This window comes from Ipomoea triloba, chromosome 9, assembly GCF_003576645.1.
Source record: "Ipomoea triloba cultivar NCNSP0323 chromosome 9, ASM357664v1".
Classification (NCBI taxonomy): Eukaryota; Viridiplantae; Streptophyta; class Magnoliopsida; order Solanales; family Convolvulaceae; genus Ipomoea; species Ipomoea triloba.
In genome coordinates, this window is record NC_044924.1 from 20,783,418 (window position 1) to 20,792,148 (window position 8,731).

Consider the following 8,731-nt stretch of genomic DNA (forward strand, 5'->3'; position numbering starts at 1 on the left):
CGAGACCTCTGAAGCACTTCAAGTGGCACCTAACACCGTTCTACTTTTGCCACCACCTGAGTCCACACCCTCGACCACTACTGATGAAGCACAGACAATTCGAGAGGGTGAAGTTCCGTTGCTCACACTGCCGGGTTTTCCTACTGCTCCTGAAATAATTATCATTCCAGACTCATCGGAGCAGACTGAAATGCAGTCAAATGAGCAACATGAGCAGAATGCCCCAAGTCCTGCTGGTTCGAGGAGTACTGATGATACCATCGAAGGTGGAAACCCGGAAGCACCTGTCGACACTACGTCTCCAACCTCACCAGCAGATGACAAAGTTCCCAGCACTGGTTCGAGAGGTGATGCTGAGGGGGAACCACTATTGGATGAAAACAGGGAAGCGTCCAATACCGAAGAACACTCTCTGGCTGACCCTATCTCCACAGTTGCTGAAGCTGAGGCCCCAGGTTCAAGAGGTGAGGAGCAAGAAGTGATCCATCCCTCAGGTGGAAATCGGGAAGCACCTGACATGGAGCTACCTTCGAGCTCTGAACCTTGTGTCCCTGTGGATCCTCAGACGTTAAATCGAGAGGTGGACTCGCAATTGCAAGTCATGGGTGGAAATCTGGAAGCACCCAAGTCCCCTCCGACGAAAGGTACATCTCGATCCTCATCTCCTACTTCTGACTATGATCAACAGGCCGAAGAAGTCTTCATTGGCGAAGTGCGTCAATTCATGGCTGATCAATCTCAGAAGATGGCTCAGCTCGAAAGAATACTCGCTGTGGTCCGCAATGCTGCAATGCCTGCTGCTGGCACAAGTGAATCCCAAGGCCGTCATGCCGAACTTCTCGAACAGGCGATATGGGCCGAGGATGCAGCACGGAAAGCCACTGATGAAGCCGCTGTAGCTCGAGCAGAGTGTAACACCCCAATTTTCAACTCTTACATTTATTACAAAATCCGTAATAAAACGCTGCGGAAGCTTACATCATATCAACAGAAAACCGGGTGCTACCGCCACACCTAGAGTGAATTCTATCACCTCTTTGACAAACTCCACTCTAAGTGCACAGGCTAAACTTACAACATTAATAACAATCCCTGTCTACATCAAAGAGTAGACCTCAACCTGTACTTCCCTTCTATTCCGAGCTCATCGGCTACAGGGGCCCACACTAATCTGCAACTGATAAGAAACACATTGAAGTGCAGTTAGCGCGACGGCTAAGTAAGGAAATCCGATGTCACTCAAAAGTAGACAAAGGTTTGAAAACATAATCATTTGGAAAATAGTATATCGTTCAGTGAATCAAAATCCACTCGTCTCGTAAGACAAAATCATTTCTTTCTCAAAGACGTTACAGAGTAACTCTTTACTCATTTTTAAAACTTCCTTAGTTTCATATAGTAAGAGTGAGGCCTACAACCTCGGGCCATGGCACTCCAGCCCTCCCGTAGGTTCCTCCCTTATCCCAACCCCGGGCCGTGGCACTCAAGCCTTCCCGTGGGCACCTCTCCTTATTCCAACATGACGACATAACGGCGAATAGACTTCGCTCTAACAATACAATATAACGACCACTGGGCAAGGGCACTTAAAGCCACCCGTGGGTCAATCAAGGTCCTCCTCAACTTACTTTAGAAACTACGGTTTTGAAAACATGATTCTTCCTTCAATTTTTCTTACTCAAATCATTTCTTTTGGACATATTTCACAAATGAGTCCAATATTTGAAATCGGCTACCTCTTTAGCCCCTGAAGGATTTTCAAACATCATTTTCTCAAACAATAAGGTTTTGACAACCTTTATATCAAAATAGCATACGTTTTTCAACGTAAGTTTTCATAAACATTTTTGGATACACTTCATATGTCTATCTCACACTTAAAATCAACCAACATCCTTAACTATCGTCCTCAACAACTTCCACTATGATCAACACCATTAGATCATAACTTGAGGATATCGTACATCCAAATATATATAAATTCTAATAGGTAAGGTCATTGCCTAACCATAACCCAAAAATCATGAGATTATCATTTAATCTCCATCATTAATCCACGTCCTTAGCATCACCTAATCACCATTAACTCACTAACTACCTCACAATTATCATTAACACATCCATAATCATACTAAGCATAATTCAGAAAATTCAGCTTGGCGCAGTCCGAAAGATTGAGCCGGTAAAAATAGTTCCCGAACTCTTTTTCACTTGAAATTTTTATGGTAGAACCCCAACTTATAGTACTTGATGTCCATAAAAAGTTTTGGTCATTTTGATCCACGAATAAACACAGAAAATTCCATTTTTGCCCTTGGCAGTGGGCTGTCCGGAATTCTGTCTCTCCCTGGACCAGTTTTGGGAAAAATTCCGAAAACCATACTTCCACTACTCCGATCATTATGAAATTTTATATGCGGGTTCTACACTTATAGAACTACATGTCTAAAAAAAATTGGATCAAAATACCTTACCAATTTTTCCCAATAAATTTCGGAAGTTACTGCCAGAATCTACCCTGATTTCCTTTCACTATTTTCACAAGTATAAGCTCATATGAACATAAATACAACATATACAAGCATATCCAAGCTATGAACATGTATACAAAAATATTCCCAAAGCTCCAAAAACACCATATTTCAACCAAAATCAATTATCCAAATTCAAGTGACTAATTCCAACTTAAGGGAATTCCTTACCTTGTAAAGGATTTCTAACACCTTAGGAAGCAATTTTGGATCCTTTCCCCAATTTTCACCTTAAAACCTAGGTTCAAAATCAACACCATAACATCATGTATCAAGAAATTAAACATAGATTCATAACCTAGGAAGGATTACAAAGCTTTCTACCGAATAATATCGAAAACTTACCGAATAAATTGGAAGTTTAGAAGGATTTGGCTATGGAACTTTGGAAGAAAAAATGGTGGAAGATGATCACACCTCTCTCTCTCTCTTTTTGGCATTTGGGGAAGAAAAGGGAAAAAAAATTCCTTTTATATTTAATCCCAACTTATGGGATAAGCTTTTAGAAAAAAAATAATAAAATAATAAAATATCTCCACAACATATCAGTTGTGGTCCAAACAGATAAAGTTTCGGTGGAAAATAATCCAGAAAGAATAATTTTCGAAACCACAAATTTATTCCAGTCAAAAGCTCCAAAATGGGCTAGGTTCGGTACACTGCGGAAATTTCGCGGTGTACGATCAGAAATAAATTTCGACCCTTATAGCTCATCCAATTTCAACTTAACTAAGCAGGAAGTTCATACTTAGTCATAACATGCCTAATCATCAATTTTTAAGGAAATCCGAGCTGAAAATTCGTCCTCGAAAATTTTACGGTTCGTGACCGGCACGAACGATCGCAGCTTAATGACAACTATACCTCCGTATAAAAATTCCCTTGACATATCGGGAGATCGTCTTATGAATGTCATAGCCTAAAGATATATTTTCCGACCCTTAGACTTATCGGAAAGACGAGGGGTTACAGTCTACCCTCCTTAAAAAGAGTTTCGTCCCCGAAACTCAAAAGCATTTCAAGCCACGATTTTTCCTTTTGGCTTTGACACTTACAATCCAAACTTTCAGACTCTCAGTCCGAATTACTCCCCTTAATTTCCTACATCTGGCACTCATTAATCAAGAGTCTGCCAAGTTCCTCCTTACTATTGTCCAAACAGATGACTCAAATCTGTTCCATTGCCATGGCCATACGGTCCATCGCCGAGACATCATTGCTTTCCCTAGCAGGTACGCTTCGTCTAGGAGGCATCTTGCTGAACAAGCGATTCTGAGTTAGCTCTCTTAAAGTTAGAAGTTAGAATTCGAGGGTCTAACCATTAATCATATTCATCAGGTAGGTATCCCTACCATGGCATAACAGTAGCAAGGCATCATGTCAACAGCCGACTTAAACCAATATGACCAACAATCAGCATATATATGCAATGACAAGTAGTAATTATACTACGCAACAATTAAATCACATATTATACACGGAATGGCAAGGTACCCCGTTCTCTGTCCGGCCTCCGGCCTCCAGCTCCAGCTCCAACTCCAACAAGGTCAACTTAAACTGACTCGAACCCTAGGCTGACTCGAATCATAGGCTCTTATACTAACTTGCGACAGAGCCTAACTCATTCTATTGCCCAAAGTAAGGACCTCAAAACCATGCTCTGATACCACCTTGTAACACCCCAATTTCTGCTCCGACAACTATTACAATATGCGTAATATAACGCTGCGGAAGCTTACATCTTACAGCAGTAAACTGGGTGCTACCGCCACACTTAGAGTGAAGCCTATCACCTCTTTGATAAAACTTCCACTCTAAGTGCACAGGCTAAAAGAAACACACTCAACATCAACACCCCAAACATCAAAATATAATATTCTAGGCATATATATTAATATCAAAAGGTATTTATAAGAATTTGCCCGACGGCTGTTATTTACAAACTTCGGGTCCTCCACTGCCCTAACAGACTAGAGCCAGCCAAAACTAAGGCTACCAAAAGATATATATACACAAAAAGAGAAAACCATCCAAAAACTTCCCAACTCTGGCCCTCTAATCCAAACTTCGGTACACCGGTGTGGTGTACGTGCCCCAAACGAGGTGCCACTCTCCCTCGAACCACATGATGTGATCGAGGAAGCGACACTCGACTAACATCATTGACCACTCGTCACGAAAATCTCGTGGGTCGGAGTCCCACGGACACGGGTAGCGGACAATGAACTCGATAGGGTCAGAACCGGGAATAAGCTCTATGGGGTAGTACCCATACTGAGCATTTAACTCATCTACTAAGTCCAAAAAGGAATAAGGATTGACTGGGCTGACTGGGGTTGCTGGAGTATAGTCAGGGGACGCTGGAGTATAGTCTGGAGAGCTTTGAGAATCGGGTGGAGAATAGGGGTCTCTGTCCGGCGTGTCATGCAAAGTCTGACCAACAAAAGTAGGTCCCGGGCAAACATGATCAGGAGTGTTTGCCGGGCTACAGGATCCTTCACTGGATGACATCTGAAATGACGTACACGGTGAAGTGTAATTAGCACAACGGCTAAGTAAGGTAATCCATTTGTCACTTCCATCAGATAAAAGTTTTGACAAATAATTCATAAAGGTAAATACACATTACCAAATATGGTGTCCATGCCTTTCATTACTGCAATCAACAATTAATGCCATATAATCACAAGCATATAATGAGTATATAAGTCACAACACATTTCCTTATCAAACTTCCTAGTTTATCAAACTAGGTTGCCTTTGATTTCTTTTCATACAGGATAGGTTTTCAGAACTATCCCTGTCTATCACACATGTCAATGCCACAATTATGACTTCTAGTTGTCTTCAATTATGAAAACGTTACTTAGTTTCTGACTAGAAGCAAGAGACCTTATTGAGGATACAAGTTTCTTTGACTAGACCGAAATCGGATCTGGACATGGGGATTACGGTCCTGCCCCAAGTCTCGTTCGTGATCCCTTGGACGAAGGTTCATCATTATGGTCCCTAGTTTGGCCCCACCTAGGTCCATAAAGCTGATACCAACCCGAAAATGACATGAGTATCTATACTTAAGTGTGCACACCCCCACGGCCTACGCCTGACTGAGTGATATAGAAAACTCCCCTGCGCCTGACTGAGTGACGCAGAGCCTCCCTACGCCTGACGAAGTGACGTAGAGACTCCCTACGCCTGACGAAGTGACGTAGAGACTTGGCGAATAGATTTCGCTTTACGTATGAATAAAACCTGCGCCTGACTGAGTGACGCAGAAACTCCCTACGCCTGACGAAGTGACGTAGAGGCTTGGCGTATACTGCCGTACATATATTGAAGAAGACCATCGGTACTATAGCCCGAGGTAATATAAATGACAAGGTCCTCTTTAACTTCTTGAAACTAAGGTTTTAAAAACATTTCCCCTCCTTTCTCATCTTCTTTTGGACATTTTCCACAAAATCAAGTCCCTATTTTGAAAACAATTACCATTCTCAACTTGGTTCACAAGTCTCGTCTCTCAAAACATCTTTCTCAAAACATTTTCCATCATCACACTACACATTTGTATATATGCATACCACATAAGCCTAACACTTTCCACATATTTATGCATATTCACTTAAGGTACACATACCAAATATATACATATTACAACACTCCATTTAAATATACATACATACTCATATATGTACATATATTATAATACACACATTACACGTATATATATATACATACCACATATATATATACTTAATACTCATACCATATATAATATGTATATATTACTTATATACACATACGTAGGTTATGCTACACATCCAATATATATAAATATGTAATACTATTTTCATATATATAAATATATCACACACATACATATACAGTATATATATACCACACGCACACATCATATATATATTACACACACTCACAATTATCATTAACACATCCATAATCATACTAAGCATAATTCAGAAAATTCAGCTTGGCGCAGTCCGAAAGATTGAGCCGGTAAAAATAGTTCCCGAACTCTTTTTCACTTGAAATTTTTATGGTAGAACCCCAACTTATAGTACTTGATGTCCATAAAAAGTTTTGGTCATTTTGATCCACGAATAAACACAGAAAATTCCATTTTTGCCCTTGGCAGTGGGCTGTCCGGAATTCTGTCTCTCCCTGGACCAGTTTTGGGAAAAATTCCGAAAACCATACTTCCACTACTCCGATCATTATGAAATTTTATATGCGGGTTCTACACTTATAGAACTACATGTCTAAAAAAAATAGGATCAAAATACCTTACCAATTTTTCCCAATAAATTTCGGAAGTTACTGCCAGAATCTACCCTGATTTCCTTTCACTATTTTCACAAGTATAAGCCTATATGAACATAAATATAACATATACATGCATATCCAAGTTATGAACATGTATAAAAATATTTCCAAAGCTCAAAAACACCATTTTCCAACCAAAAATCAATTATCCAAATTCAAGTGACTAATTCCAACTTAAGGGAATTCCTTACCTTGTAAAGGATTTCTAACACCTTAGGAAGCAATTTTGGATCCTTTCCCCAATTTTCACCTTAAAACCTAGGTTCAAAATCAACACCATAACATCATGTATCAAGAAATTAAACATAGATTCATAACCTAGGAAGGATTACAAAGCTTTCTACCGAATAATATCGAAAACTTACCGAATAAATTGGAAGTTTAGAAGGATTTGGCTATGGAACTTTGGAAGAAAAAATGGTGGAAGATGATCACACCTCTCTCTCTCTCTTTTTGGCATTTGGGGAAGAAAAGGGAAAAAAAATTCCTTTTATATTTAATCCCAACTTATGGGATAAGCTTTAGGAAAAAAAATAATAAAATAATAAAATATCTCCACAACATATCAGTTGTGGTCCAAACAGATAAAGTTTCGGTGGAAAATAATCCAGAAAGAATAATTTTCGAAACCACAAATTTATTCCAGTCAAAAGCTCCAAAATGGGCTAGGTTCGGTACACTGCGGAAATTTCGCGGTGTACGATCAGAAATAAATTTCGACCCTTATAGCTCATCCAATTTCAACTTAACTAAGCAGGAAGTTCATACTTAGTCATAACATGCCTAATCATCAATTTTTAAGGAAATCCGAGCTGAAAATTCGTCCTCGAAAATTTTACGGTTCGTGACCGGCACGAACGATCGCAGATTAATGACAACTATACCTCCGTATAAAAATTCCCTTGACATATTAATGACAACTATACCTCCGTATAAAAATTCCCTTGACATATCGGGAGATCGTCTACCTCCGTATAAAAATTCCCTTGACATATCGGGAGATCGTCTTATGAATGTCATAAATTCCCTTGACATATCGGGAGATCGTCTTATGAATGTCATAGCCTAAAGATATATTTTCCGACCCTTAGACTTATCGGAAAGACGAGGGGTTACACAGAGGCTGCAAGTGCGAGGGCTGAATTAGCCGAGATGCGAGGCATTTCAGGCCACGATTTTTCCTTTTGGCTTTGACACTTACAATCCAAACTTTCAGACTCTCAGTCCGAATTACNTGGCACAAGTGAATCCCAAGGCCGTCATGCCGAACTTCTCGAACAGGCGATATGGGCTGAGGATGCAGCACGGAAAGCCACTGATGAAGCCGCTGTAGCTCGAGCAGAGGCTGCAAGTGCGAGGGCTGAATTAGCCGAGATGCGAGCAGAGCTTCGAGCCTTCCAATGTTCCAGTAAACTTCGACAGGATGTGATGAAGGCCATACTCGATGACCTGTCGAACCAAGTGCCTGCCCAACTTCAAGCAATCTTCGAAGGTATGTCCATCCTCCTCTCCCGTGCTGATGATGCCAACAAGGGGGAAATGAAAGAGAAAAAGAAGGGGGAAACAATGGGCAAGAAAAGGGCAGCAAGTGAACCAGCAGGACCACCTCCAAAAATACCAAGAATCATGAGCAAAGCAGTGGAGGATGCTAAACAGGCAGAAAACCTAAGGGTCCAGCGTACACTGGAAATGGAGAGAAGGAGAGAAGAGGACAGAGAAAGAAGAAGAAAAAGACAAGAACGACAGTCAGAAGAAGAAAGGAAGATAGATCTTCTTATGACAAACTTTAAGTTTGGGAATAGAGAAGACACTGAACAAATTCTGACTCTGGAGATATTCAAGCTTCTGAAAATCACTGG